Source organism: Ambystoma mexicanum, chromosome 1q (assembly GCF_040938575.1).
Source record: "Ambystoma mexicanum isolate Mex_15411 chromosome 1q, UKY_AmexF1_1, whole genome shotgun sequence".
Lineage (NCBI taxonomy): Eukaryota > Metazoa > Chordata > Amphibia > Caudata > Ambystomatidae > Ambystoma > Ambystoma mexicanum.
In genome coordinates this window covers 593,210,287-593,222,946 of record NC_090922.1, presented here as the reverse complement: position 1 = coordinate 593,222,946, position 12,660 = coordinate 593,210,287, and the positions used below count along the sequence as shown (strand labels likewise).

General features: G+C 54.8%; 14 non-coding genes across 14 annotated transcripts; all 14 read right to left on the bottom strand.

Annotated features, from left to right (window-relative positions):
- Positions 1-501: 501 nt before the first annotated feature.
- LOC138564642 (U5 spliceosomal RNA) lies at positions 502-617 on the bottom strand. The gene has a single exon (XR_011300583.1). It is a non-coding gene; the product is annotated as a U5 spliceosomal RNA (small nuclear RNA).
- Positions 618-1,416: 799 nt separating this feature from the next.
- Positions 1,417-1,532, bottom strand: LOC138565146 (U5 spliceosomal RNA). The gene has a single exon (XR_011301057.1). It is a non-coding gene; the product is annotated as a U5 spliceosomal RNA (small nuclear RNA).
- Positions 1,533-2,308: 776 nt separating this feature from the next.
- Positions 2,309-2,424, bottom strand: LOC138564641 (U5 spliceosomal RNA). The gene has a single exon (XR_011300582.1). It is a non-coding gene; the product is annotated as a U5 spliceosomal RNA (small nuclear RNA).
- Positions 2,425-3,223: 799 nt separating this feature from the next.
- LOC138564640 (U5 spliceosomal RNA) lies at positions 3,224-3,339 on the bottom strand. Its single transcript, XR_011300581.1, has one exon. It is a non-coding gene; the product is annotated as a U5 spliceosomal RNA (small nuclear RNA).
- Positions 3,340-4,145: 806 nt separating this feature from the next.
- On the bottom strand, positions 4,146-4,261 carry LOC138564639 (U5 spliceosomal RNA). Its single transcript, XR_011300580.1, has one exon. It is a non-coding gene; the product is annotated as a U5 spliceosomal RNA (small nuclear RNA).
- Positions 4,262-5,060: 799 nt separating this feature from the next.
- LOC138565144 (U5 spliceosomal RNA) lies at positions 5,061-5,176 on the bottom strand. The gene has a single exon (XR_011301056.1). It is a non-coding gene; the product is annotated as a U5 spliceosomal RNA (small nuclear RNA).
- Positions 5,177-5,952: 776 nt separating this feature from the next.
- Positions 5,953-6,068, bottom strand: LOC138564638 (U5 spliceosomal RNA). Its single transcript, XR_011300579.1, has one exon. It is a non-coding gene; the product is annotated as a U5 spliceosomal RNA (small nuclear RNA).
- Positions 6,069-6,867: 799 nt separating this feature from the next.
- Positions 6,868-6,983, bottom strand: LOC138564637 (U5 spliceosomal RNA). Its single transcript, XR_011300578.1, has one exon. It is a non-coding gene; the product is annotated as a U5 spliceosomal RNA (small nuclear RNA).
- Positions 6,984-7,789: 806 nt separating this feature from the next.
- Positions 7,790-7,905, bottom strand: LOC138564636 (U5 spliceosomal RNA). The gene has a single exon (XR_011300577.1). It is a non-coding gene; the product is annotated as a U5 spliceosomal RNA (small nuclear RNA).
- Positions 7,906-8,704: 799 nt separating this feature from the next.
- LOC138565143 (U5 spliceosomal RNA) lies at positions 8,705-8,820 on the bottom strand. The gene has a single exon (XR_011301055.1). It is a non-coding gene; the product is annotated as a U5 spliceosomal RNA (small nuclear RNA).
- A 776-nt stretch (positions 8,821-9,596) lies between these two features.
- On the bottom strand, positions 9,597-9,712 carry LOC138564635 (U5 spliceosomal RNA). The gene has a single exon (XR_011300576.1). It is a non-coding gene; the product is annotated as a U5 spliceosomal RNA (small nuclear RNA).
- A 799-nt stretch (positions 9,713-10,511) lies between these two features.
- LOC138564633 (U5 spliceosomal RNA) lies at positions 10,512-10,627 on the bottom strand. The gene has a single exon (XR_011300574.1). It is a non-coding gene; the product is annotated as a U5 spliceosomal RNA (small nuclear RNA).
- An 806-nt stretch (positions 10,628-11,433) lies between these two features.
- LOC138564632 (U5 spliceosomal RNA) lies at positions 11,434-11,549 on the bottom strand. Its single transcript, XR_011300573.1, has one exon. It is a non-coding gene; the product is annotated as a U5 spliceosomal RNA (small nuclear RNA).
- Positions 11,550-12,348: 799 nt separating this feature from the next.
- LOC138565142 (U5 spliceosomal RNA) lies at positions 12,349-12,464 on the bottom strand. Its single transcript, XR_011301054.1, has one exon. It is a non-coding gene; the product is annotated as a U5 spliceosomal RNA (small nuclear RNA).
- Positions 12,465-12,660: the final 196 nt, after the last annotated feature.

Below are 12,660 nucleotides of genomic sequence, written 5' to 3'. Positions count from 1 at the left end.
TGGGAGGCAGGCGTGAGATTTTCTTTTGGGCCCCAGAGATGGGGCTCCTCCCCCAGGATGTTGAAAAAGCAGCCCGCTCTCTCCTTTCTCAGGACACAGGGGTCATTTTCCGCCCTCACCCTGTCTTGCACGGGTGCTGGGCCTCCTGGGCTGCCAGGTTCTTTTGCCCGCCAGGGCAAAGCCCGCCGGGCAAAGGACGGCGTTTGTCAGGCGTTTGTCAGGCGATCGGGGCCCGGGCCCAAACCCCTGCCCACTGGGGCCATATCCTCCTGGATGCTAGCTTGGAGCCAGCCTCTGCTGGCTCACCAGCAGGTGGCGACAGCAGCAAGCATTAGCTAAAGGCTCCCCCCTCTGGCTACCACTGCAAGGCATCAGCCTGGCTGTGCTGCGAGGACCCCTGCAAAGGCTGACTGACAGCTGGGGGGTGCAAGCCAACAGCTGAAAAGCAGGCTTTGCGCTTTCATTTGCTCTGTTTCTTTTTTTTTTTTAACCAGCATAGGTAACCCTGCACTTGGCAGGGCTTCAAAAAATTGAGTGAAACTCTTTAATGTTCCTCTCCACGGAAATCTTTAGTAAAAGGCGAAAGATTTATTCGGTTTGAAGAGAAACCAGAGTATGCGCTCTAGTGGCCCCGACTGCGGCCGCAAAAAATGCAACACCTCACTAGCTCAGGGTGACTTAGTGAAGCAGTGCACACGATGACGCTTTTTGAGATGAAGCGAATGGAGAATGCTATCGGGCTCCGAACCCGTGGCAGAATGACTTTATTTGCAAGCAATCCCATCCAAAGTCATGAAACCTGGCAGGGGATTGTGGGTATGCAAATTTCTCCAGACCGCAGGCCATGTGACATTGGCCAAAAGGCAGGCAGAGTCTGCCTTTGCCTGAGGACTCCCCTCGTTTACATAAGGTCTAGGGCTTCTGGGAGGCAGGCGTGAGATTTTCTTTTGGGCCCCAGAGATGGGGCTCCTCCCCCAGGATGTTGAAAAAGCAGCCCACTCTCTCCTTTCTCAGGACACAGGGGTCATTTTCCGCCCTCACCCTGTCTTGCACGGGTGCTGGGCCTCCTGGGCTGCCAGGTTCTTTTGCCCGCCAGGGCAAAGCCCGCCGGGCAAAGGACGGCGTTTGTCAGGCGTTTGTCAGGCGATCGGGGCCCGGGCCCAAACCCCTGCCCACTGGGGCCATATCCTCCTGGATGCTAGCTTGGAGCCAGCCTCTGCTGGCTCACCAGCAGGTGGCGACAGCAGCAAGCATTAGCTAAAGGCTCCCCCCTCTGGCTACCACTGCAAGGCATCAGCCTGGCTGTGCTGCGAGGACCCCTGCAAAGGCTGACTGACAGCTGGGGGGTGCAAGCCAACAGCTGAAAAGCAGGCTTTGCGCTTTCATTTGCTCTGTTTCTTTTTAACCAGCATAGGTAACCCTGCACTTGGCAGGGCTTCAAAACATTGAGTGAAACTCTTTAATGTTCCTCTCCACGGAAATCTTTAGTAAAAGGCGAAAGATTTATTCGGTTTGAAGAGAAACCAGAGTATGCGCTCTAGTGGCCCCGACTGCGGCCGCAAAAAATGCAACACCTCACTAGCTCAGGGTGACTTAGTGAAGCAGTGCACACGATGACGCTTTTTGAGATGAAGCGAATGGAGAATGCCATCGGGCTCCGAACCCGTGGCAGAATGACTTTATTTGCAAGCAATCCCATCCAAAGTCATGAAACCTGGCAGGGGATTGTGGGTATGCAAATTTCTCCAGACCGCAGGCCATGTAACATTGGCCAAAAGGCAGGCAGAGTCTGCTTTTGCTTGAGGACTCCCCTCGTTTACATAAGGTCTAGGGCTTCTGGGAGGCAGGCGTGAGATTTTCTTTTGGGCCCCAGAGATGGGGCTCCTCCCCCAGGATGTTGAAGAAGCAGCCCGCTCTCTCCTTTCTCAGGACACAGGGGTCATTTTCCGCCCTCACCCTGTCTTGCACGGGTGCTGGGCCTCCTGGGCTGCCAGCGGGCAAAGGACGGCGTTTGTCAGGCGTTCGTCAGCCGATCGGGGCCCGGGCCCAAACCCCTGCCCACTGGGGCCATATCCTCCTGGATGCTAGCTTGGAGCCAGCCTCTGCTGGCTCACCAGCAGGTGGCGACAGCAGCAAGCATTAGCTAAAGGCTCCCCCCTCTGGCTACCACTGCAAGGCATCAGCCTGGCTGTGCTGCAAGGACCCCTGCAAAGGCTGACTGACAGCTGGGGGGTGCAAGCCAACAGCTGAAAAGCAGGCTTTGCGCTTTCATTTGCTCTGTTTCTTTTTTTTTTTAACCAGCATAGGTAACCCTGCACTTGGCAGGGCTTCAAAAAATTGAGTGAAACTCTTTAATGTTCCTCTCCACGGAAATCTTTAGTAAAAGGCGAAAGATTTATTCGGTTTGAAGAGAAACCAGAGTATGCGCTCTAGTGGCCCCGACTGCGGCCGCAAAAAATGCAACACCTCACTAGCTCAGGGTGACTTAGTGAAGCAGTGCACACGATGACGCTTTTTGAGATGAAGCGAATGGAGAATGCTATCGGGCTCCGAACCCGTGGCAGAATGACTTTATTTGCAAGCAATCCCATCCAAAGTCATGAAACCTGGCAGGGGATTGTGGGTATGCAAATTTCTCCAGACCGCAGGCCATGTGACATTGGCCAAAAGGCAGGCAGAGTCTGCCTTTGCCTGAGGACTCCCCTCGTTTACATAAGGTCTAGGGCTTCTGGGAGGCAGGCGTGAGATTTTCTTTTGGGCCCCAGAGATGGGGCTCCTCCCCCAGGATGTTGAAAAAGCAGCCCGCTCTCTCCTTTCTCAGGACACAGGGGTCATTTTCCGCCCTCACCCTGTCTTGCACGGGTGCTGGGCCTCCTGGGCTGCCAGGTTCTTTTGCCCGCCAGGGCAAAGCCCGCCGGGCAAAGGACGGCGTTTGTCAGGCGTTTGTCAGGCGATCGGGGCCCGGGCCCAAACCCCTGCCCACTGGGGCCATATCCTCCTGGATGCTAGCTTGGAGCCAGCCTCTGCTGGCTCACCAGCAGGTGGCGACAGCAGCAAGCATTAGCTAAAGGCTCCCCCCTCTGGCTACCACTGCAAGGCATCAGCCTGGCTGTGCTGCGAGGACCCCTGCAAAGGCTGACTGACAGCTGGGGGGTGCAAGCCAACAGCTGAAAAGCAGGCTTTGCGCTTTCATTTGCTCTGTTTCTTTTTAACCAGCATAGGTAACCCTGCACTTGGCAGGGCTTCAAAAAATTGAGTGAAACTCTTTAATGTTCCTCTCCACGGAAATCTTTAGTAAAAGGCGAAAGATTTATTCGGTTTGAAGAGAAACCAGAGTATGCGCTCTAGTGGCCCCGACTGCGGCCGCAAAAAATGCAACACCTCACTAGCTCAGGGTGACTTAGTGAAGCAGTGCACACGATGACGCTTTTTGAGATGAAGCGAATGGAGAATGCTATCGGGCTCCGAACCCGTGGCAGAATGACTTTATTTGCAAGCAATCCCATCCAAAGTCATGAAACCTGGCAGGGGATTGTGGGTATGCAAATTTCTCCAGACCGCAGGCCATGTGACATTGGCCAAAAGGCAGGCAGAGTCTGCCTTTGCCTGAGGACTCCCCTCGTTTACATAAGGTCTAGGGCTTCTGGGAGGCAGGCGTGAGATTTTCTTTTGGGCCCCAGAGATGGGGCTCCTCCCCCAGGATGTTGAAAAAGCAGCCCGCTCTCTCCTTTCTCAGGACACAGGGGTCATTTTCCGCCCTCACCCTGTCTTGCACGGGTGCTGGGCCTCCTGGGCTGCCAGGTTCTTTTGCCCGCCAGGGCAAAGCCCGCCGGGCAAAGGACGGCGTTTGTCAGGCGTTTGTCAGGCGATCGGGGCCCGGGCCCAAACCCCTGCCCACTGGGGCCATATCCTCCTGGATGCTAGCTTGGAGCCAGCCTCTGCTGGCTCACCAGCAGGTGGCGACAGCAGCAAGCATTAGCTAAAGGCTCCCCCCTCTGGCTACCACTGCAAGGCATCAGCCTGGCTGTGCTGCGAGGACCCCTGCAAAGGCTGACTGACAGCTGGGGGGTGCAAGCCAACAGCTGAAAAGCAGGCTTTGCGCTTTCATTTGCTCTGTTTCTTTTTTTTTTTTAACCAGCATAGGTAACCCTGCACTTGGCAGGGCTTCAAAAAATTGAGTGAAACTCTTTAATGTTCCTCTCCACGGAAATCTTTAGTAAAAGGCGAAAGATTTATTCGGTTTGAAGAGAAACCAGAGTATGCGCTCTAGTGGCCCCGACTGCGGCCGCAAAAAATGCAACACCTCACTAGCTCAGGGTGACTTAGTGAAGCAGTGCACACGATGACGCTTTTTGAGATGAAGCGAATGGAGAATGCTATCGGGCTCCGAACCCGTGGCAGAATGACTTTATTTGCAAGCAATCCCATCCAAAGTCATGAAACCTGGCAGGGGATTGTGGGTATGCAAATTTCTCCAGACCGCAGGCCATGTGACATTGGCCAAAAGGCAGGCAGAGTCTGCCTTTGCCTGAGGACTCCCCTCGTTTACATAAGGTCTAGGGCTTCTGGGAGGCAGGCGTGAGATTTTCTTTTGGGCCCCAGAGATGGGGCTCCTCCCCCAGGATGTTGAAAAAGCAGCCCACTCTCTCCTTTCTCAGGACACAGGGGTCATTTTCCGCCCTCACCCTGTCTTGCACGGGTGCTGGGCCTCCTGGGCTGCCAGGTTCTTTTGCCCGCCAGGGCAAAGCCCGCCGGGCAAAGGACGGCGTTTGTCAGGCGTTCGTCAGCCGATCGGGGCCCGGGCCCAAACCCCTGCCCACTGGGGCCATATCCTCCTGGATGCTAGCTTGGAGCCAGCCTCTGCTGGCTCACCAGCAGGTGGCGACAGCAGCAAGCATTAGCTAAAGGCTCCCCCCTCTGGCTACCACTGCAAGGCATCAGCCTGGCTGTGCTGCGAGGACCCCTGCAAAGGCTGACTGACAGCTGGGGGGTGCAAGCCAACAGCTGAAAAGCAGGCTTTGCGCTTTCATTTGCTCTGTTTCTTTTTAACCAGCATAGGTAACCCTGCACTTGGCAGGGCTTCAAAACATTGAGTGAAACTCTTTAATGTTCCTCTCCACGGAAATCTTTAGTAAAAGGCGAAAGATTTATTCGGTTTGAAGAGAAACCAGAGTATGCGCTCTAGTGGCCCCGACTGCGGCCGCAAAAAATGCAACACCTCACTAGCTCAGGGTGACTTAGTGAAGCAGTGCACACGATGACGCTTTTTGAGATGAAGCGAATGGAGAATGCCATCGGGCTCCGAACCCGTGGCAGAATGACTTTATTTGCAAGCAATCCCATCCAAAGTCATGAAACCTGGCAGGGGATTGTGGGTATGCAAATTTCTCCAGACCGCAGGCCATGTAACATTGGCCAAAAGGCAGGCAGAGTCTGCTTTTGCTTGAGGACTCCCCTCGTTTACATAAGGTCTAGGGCTTCTGGGAGGCAGGCGTGAGATTTTCTTTTGGGCCCCAGAGATGGGGCTCCTCCCCCAGGATGTTGAAGAAGCAGCCCGCTCTCTCCTTTCTCAGGACACAGGGGTCATTTTCCGCCCTCACCCTGTCTTGCACGGGTGCTGGGCCTCCTGGGCTGCCAGCGGGCAAAGGACGGCGTTTGTCAGGCGTTCGTCAGCCGATCGGGGCCCGGGCCCAAACCCCTGCCCACTGGGGCCATATCCTCCTGGATGCTAGCTTGGAGCCAGCCTCTGCTGGCTCACCAGCAGGTGGCGACAGCAGCAAGCATTAGCTAAAGGCTCCCCCCTCTGGCTACCACTGCAAGGCATCAGCCTGGCTGTGCTGCAAGGACCCCTGCAAAGGCTGACTGACAGCTGGGGGGTGCAAGCCAACAGCTGAAAAGCAGGCTTTGCGCTTTCATTTGCTCTGTTTCTTTTTTTTTTTAACCAGCATAGGTAACCCTGCACTTGGCAGGGCTTCAAAAAATTGAGTGAAACTCTTTAATGTTCCTCTCCACGGAAATCTTTAGTAAAAGGCGAAAGATTTATTCGGTTTGAAGAGAAACCAGAGTATGCGCTCTAGTGGCCCCGACTGCGGCCGCAAAAAATGCAACACCTCACTAGCTCAGGGTGACTTAGTGAAGCAGTGCACACGATGACGCTTTTTGAGATGAAGCGAATGGAGAATGCTATCGGGCTCCGAACCCGTGGCAGAATGACTTTATTTGCAAGCAATCCCATCCAAAGTCATGAAACCTGGCAGGGGATTGTGGGTATGCAAATTTCTCCAGACCGCAGGCCATGTGACATTGGCCAAAAGGCAGGCAGAGTCTGCCTTTGCCTGAGGACTCCCCTCGTTTACATAAGGTCTAGGGCTTCTGGGAGGCAGGCGTGAGATTTTCTTTTGGGCCCCAGAGATGGGGCTCCTCCCCCAGGATGTTGAAAAAGCAGCCCGCTCTCTCCTTTCTCAGGACACAGGGGTCATTTTCCGCCCTCACCCTGTCTTGCACGGGTGCTGGGCCTCCTGGGCTGCCAGGTTCTTTTGCCCGCCAGGGCAAAGCCCGCCGGGCAAAGGACGGCGTTTGTCAGGCGTTTGTCAGGCGATCGGGGCCCGGGCCCAAACCCCTGCCCACTGGGGCCATATCCTCCTGGATGCTAGCTTGGAGCCAGCCTCTGCTGGCTCACCAGCAGGTGGCGACAGCAGCAAGCATTAGCTAAAGGCTCCCCCCTCTGGCTACCACTGCAAGGCATCAGCCTGGCTGTGCTGCGAGGACCCCTGCAAAGGCTGACTGACAGCTGGGGGGTGCAAGCCAACAGCTGAAAAGCAGGCTTTGCGCTTTCATTTGCTCTGTTTCTTTTTAACCAGCATAGGTAACCCTGCACTTGGCAGGGCTTCAAAAAATTGAGTGAAACTCTTTAATGTTCCTCTCCACGGAAATCTTTAGTAAAAGGCGAAAGATTTATTCGGTTTGAAGAGAAACCAGAGTATGCGCTCTAGTGGCCCCGACTGCGGCCGCAAAAAATGCAACACCTCACTAGCTCAGGGTGACTTAGTGAAGCAGTGCACACGATGACGCTTTTTGAGATGAAGCGAATGGAGAATGCTATCGGGCTCCGAACCCGTGGCAGAATGACTTTATTTGCAAGCAATCCCATCCAAAGTCATGAAACCTGGCAGGGGATTGTGGGTATGCAAATTTCTCCAGACCGCAGGCCATGTGACATTGGCCAAAAGGCAGGCAGAGTCTGCCTTTGCCTGAGGACTCCCCTCGTTTACATAAGGTCTAGGGCTTCTGGGAGGCAGGCGTGAGATTTTCTTTTGGGCCCCAGAGATGGGGCTCCTCCCCCAGGATGTTGAAAAAGCAGCCCGCTCTCTCCTTTCTCAGGACACAGGGGTCATTTTCCGCCCTCACCCTGTCTTGCACGGGTGCTGGGCCTCCTGGGCTGCCAGGTTCTTTTGCCCGCCAGGGCAAAGCCCGCCGGGCAAAGGACGGCGTTTGTCAGGCGTTTGTCAGGCGATCGGGGCCCGGGCCCAAACCCCTGCCCACTGGGGCCATATCCTCCTGGATGCTAGCTTGGAGCCAGCCTCTGCTGGCTCACCAGCAGGTGGCGACAGCAGCAAGCATTAGCTAAAGGCTCCCCCCTCTGGCTACCACTGCAAGGCATCAGCCTGGCTGTGCTGCGAGGACCCCTGCAAAGGCTGACTGACAGCTGGGGGGTGCAAGCCAACAGCTGAAAAGCAGGCTTTGCGCTTTCATTTGCTCTGTTTCTTTTTTTTTTTTAACCAGCATAGGTAACCCTGCACTTGGCAGGGCTTCAAAAAATTGAGTGAAACTCTTTAATGTTCCTCTCCACGGAAATCTTTAGTAAAAGGCGAAAGATTTATTCGGTTTGAAGAGAAACCAGAGTATGCGCTCTAGTGGCCCCGACTGCGGCCGCAAAAAATGCAACACCTCACTAGCTCAGGGTGACTTAGTGAAGCAGTGCACACGATGACGCTTTTTGAGATGAAGCGAATGGAGAATGCTATCGGGCTCCGAACCCGTGGCAGAATGACTTTATTTGCAAGCAATCCCATCCAAAGTCATGAAACCTGGCAGGGGATTGTGGGTATGCAAATTTCTCCAGACCGCAGGCCATGTGACATTGGCCAAAAGGCAGGCAGAGTCTGCCTTTGCCTGAGGACTCCCCTCGTTTACATAAGGTCTAGGGCTTCTGGGAGGCAGGCGTGAGATTTTCTTTTGGGCCCCAGAGATGGGGCTCCTCCCCCAGGATGTTGAAAAAGCAGCCCACTCTCTCCTTTCTCAGGACACAGGGGTCATTTTCCGCCCTCACCCTGTCTTGCACGGGTGCTGGGCCTCCTGGGCTGCCAGGTTCTTTTGCCCGCCAGGGCAAAGCCCGCCGGGCAAAGGACGGCGTTTGTCAGGCGTTTGTCAGGCGATCGGGGCCCGGGCCCAAACCCCTGCCCACTGGGGCCATATCCTCCTGGATGCTAGCTTGGAGCCAGCCTCTGCTGGCTCACCAGCAGGTGGCGACAGCAGCAAGCATTAGCTAAAGGCTCCCCCCTCTGGCTACCACTGCAAGGCATCAGCCTGGCTGTGCTGCGAGGACCCCTGCAAAGGCTGACTGACAGCTGGGGGGTGCAAGCCAACAGCTGAAAAGCAGGCTTTGCGCTTTCATTTGCTCTGTTTCTTTTTAACCAGCATAGGTAACCCTGCACTTGGCAGGGCTTCAAAACATTGAGTGAAACTCTTTAATGTTCCTCTCCACGGAAATCTTTAGTAAAAGGCGAAAGATTTATTCGGTTTGAAGAGAAACCAGAGTATGCGCTCTAGTGGCCCCGACTGCGGCCGCAAAAAATGCAACACCTCACTAGCTCAGGGTGACTTAGTGAAGCAGTGCACACGATGACGCTTTTTGAGATGAAGCGAATGGAGAATGCCATCGGGCTCCGAACCCGTGGCAGAATGACTTTATTTGCAAGCAATCCCATCCAAAGTCATGAAACCTGGCAGGGGATTGTGGGTATGCAAATTTCTCCAGACCGCAGGCCATGTAACATTGGCCAAAAGGCAGGCAGAGTCTGCTTTTGCTTGAGGACTCCCCTCGTTTACATAAGGTCTAGGGCTTCTGGGAGGCAGGCGTGAGATTTTCTTTTGGGCCCCAGAGATGGGGCTCCTCCCCCAGGATGTTGAAGAAGCAGCCCGCTCTCTCCTTTCTCAGGACACAGGGGTCATTTTCCGCCCTCACCCTGTCTTGCACGGGTGCTGGGCCTCCTGGGCTGCCAGCGGGCAAAGGACGGCGTTTGTCAGGCGTTCGTCAGCCGATCGGGGCCCGGGCCCAAACCCCTGCCCACTGGGGCCATATCCTCCTGGATGCTAGCTTGGAGCCAGCCTCTGCTGGCTCACCAGCAGGTGGCGACAGCAGCAAGCATTAGCTAAAGGCTCCCCCCTCTGGCTACCACTGCAAGGCATCAGCCTGGCTGTGCTGCAAGGACCCCTGCAAAGGCTGACTGACAGCTGGGGGGTGCAAGCCAACAGCTGAAAAGCAGGCTTTGCGCTTTCATTTGCTCTGTTTCTTTTTTTTTTTAACCAGCATAGGTAACCCTGCACTTGGCAGGGCTTCAAAAAATTGAGTGAAACTCTTTAATGTTCCTCTCCACGGAAATCTTTAGTAAAAGGCGAAAGATTTATTCGGTTTGAAGAGAAACCAGAGTATGCGCTCTAGTGGCCCCGACTGCGGCCGCAAAAAATGCAACACCTCACTAGCTCAGGGTGACTTAGTGAAGCAGTGCACACGATGACGCTTTTTGAGATGAAGCGAATGGAGAATGCTATCGGGCTCCGAACCCGTGGCAGAATGACTTTATTTGCAAGCAATCCCATCCAAAGTCATGAAACCTGGCAGGGGATTGTGGGTATGCAAATTTCTCCAGACCGCAGGCCATGTGACATTGGCCAAAAGGCAGGCAGAGTCTGCCTTTGCCTGAGGACTCCCCTCGTTTACATAAGGTCTAGGGCTTCTGGGAGGCAGGCGTGAGATTTTCTTTTGGGCCCCAGAGATGGGGCTCCTCCCCCAGGATGTTGAAAAAGCAGCCCGCTCTCTCCTTTCTCAGGACACAGGGGTCATTTTCCGCCCTCACCCTGTCTTGCACGGGTGCTGGGCCTCCTGGGCTGCCAGGTTCTTTTGCCCGCCAGGGCAAAGCCCGCCGGGCAAAGGACGGCGTTTGTCAGGCGTTTGTCAGGCGATCGGGGCCCGGGCCCAAACCCCTGCCCACTGGGGCCATATCCTCCTGGATGCTAGCTTGGAGCCAGCCTCTGCTGGCTCACCAGCAGGTGGCGACAGCAGCAAGCATTAGCTAAAGGCTCCCCCCTCTGGCTACCACTGCAAGGCATCAGCCTGGCTGTGCTGCGAGGACCCCTGCAAAGGCTGACTGACAGCTGGGGGGTGCAAGCCAACAGCTGAAAAGCAGGCTTTGCGCTTTCATTTGCTCTGTTTCTTTTTAACCAGCATAGGTAACCCTGCACTTGGCAGGGCTTCAAAAAATTGAGTGAAACTCTTTAATGTTCCTCTCCACGGAAATCTTTAGTAAAAGGCGAAAGATTTATTCGGTTTGAAGAGAAACCAGAGTATGCGCTCTAGTGGCCCCAACTGCGGCCGCAAAAAATGCAACACCTCACTAGCTCAGGGTGACTTAGTGAAGCAGTGCACACGATGACGCTTTTTGAGATGAAGCGAATGGAGAATGCTATCGGGCTCCGAACCCGTGGCAGAATGACTTTATTTGCAAGCAATCCCATCCAAAGTCATGAAACCTGGCAGGGGATTGTGGGTATGCAAATTTCTCCAGACCGCAGGCCATGTGACATTGGCCAAAAGGCAGGCAGAGTCTGCCTTTGCCTGAGGACTCCCCTCGTTTACATAAGGTCTAGGGCTTCTGGGAGGCAGGCGTGAGATTTTCTTTTGGGCCCCAGAGATGGGGCTCCTCCCCCAGGATGTTGAAAAAGCAGCCCGCTCTCTCCTTTCTCAGGACACAGGGGTCATTTTCCGCCCTCACCCTGTCTTGCACGGGTGCTGGGCCTCCTGGGCTGCCAGGTTCTTTTGCCCGCCAGGGCAAAGCCCGCCGGGCAAAGGACGGCGTTTGTCAGGCGTTTGTCAGGCGATCGGGGCCCGGGCCCAAACCCCTGCCCACTGGGGCCATATCCTCCTGGATGCTAGCTTGGAGCCAGCCTCTGCTGGCTCACCAGCAGGTGGCGACAGCAGCAAGCATTAGCTAAAGGCTCCCCCCTCTGGCTACCACTGCAAGGCATCAGCCTGGCTGTGCTGCGAGGACCCCTGCAAAGGCTGACTGACAGCTGGGGGGTGCAAGCCAACAGCTGAAAAGCAGGCTTTGCGCTTTCATTTGCTCTGTTTCTTTTTTTTTTTTAACCAGCATAGGTAACCCTGCACTTGGCAGGGCTTCAAAAAATTGAGTGAAACTCTTTAATGTTCCTCTCCACGGAAATCTTTAGTAAAAGGCGAAAGATTTATTCGGTTTGAAGAGAAACCAGAGTATGCGCTCTAGTGGCCCCGACTGCGGCCGCAAAAAATGCAACACCTCACTAGCTCAGGGTGACTTAGTGAAGCAGTGCACACGATGACGCTTTTTGAGATGAAGCGAATGGAGAATGCTATCGGGCTCCGAACCCGTGGCAGAATGACTTTATTTGCAAGCAATCCCATCCAAAGTCATGAAACCTGGCAGGGGATTGTGGGTATGCAAATTTCTCCAGACCGCAGGCCATGTGACATTGGCCAAAAGGCAGGCAGAGTCTGCCTTTGCCTGAGGACTCCCCTCGTTTACATAAGGTCTAGGGCTTCTGGGAGGCAGGCGTGAGATTTTCTTTTGGGCCCCAGAGATGGGGCTCCTCCCCCAGGATGTTGAAAAAGCAGCCCACTCTCTCCTTTCTCAGGACACAGGGGTCATTTTCCGCCCTCACCCTGTCTTGCACGGGTGCTGGGCCTCCTGGGCTGCCAGGTTCTTTTGCCCGCCAGGGCAAAGCCCGCCGGGCAAAGGACGGCGTTTGTCAGGCGTTCGTCAGCCGATCGGGGCCCGGGCCCAAACCCCTGCCCACTGGGGCCATATCCTCCTGGATGCTAGCTTGGAGCCAGCCTCTGCTGGCTCACCAGCAGGTGGCGACAGCAGCAAGCATTAGCTAAAGGCTCCCCCCTCTGGCTACCACTGCAAGGCATCAGCCTGGCTGTGCTGCGAGGACCCCTGCAAAGGCTGACTGACAGCTGGGGGGTGCAAGCCAACAGCTGAAAAGCAGGCTTTGCGCTTTCATTTGCTCTGTTTCTTTTTAACCAGCATAGGTAACCCTGCACTTGGCAGGGCTTCAAAACATTGAGTGAAACTCTTTAATGTTCCTCTCCACGGAAATCTTTAGTAAAAGGCGAAAGATTTATTCGGTTTGAAGAGAAACCAGAGTATGCGCTCTAGTGGCCCCGACTGCGGCCGCAAAAAATGCAACACCTCACTAGCTCAGGGTGACTTAGTGAAGCAGTGCACACGATGACGCTTTTTGAGATGAAGCGAATGGAGAATGCCATCGGGCTCCGAACCCGTGGCAGAATGACTTTATTTGCAAGCAATCCCATCCAAAGTCATGAAACCTGGCAGGGGATTG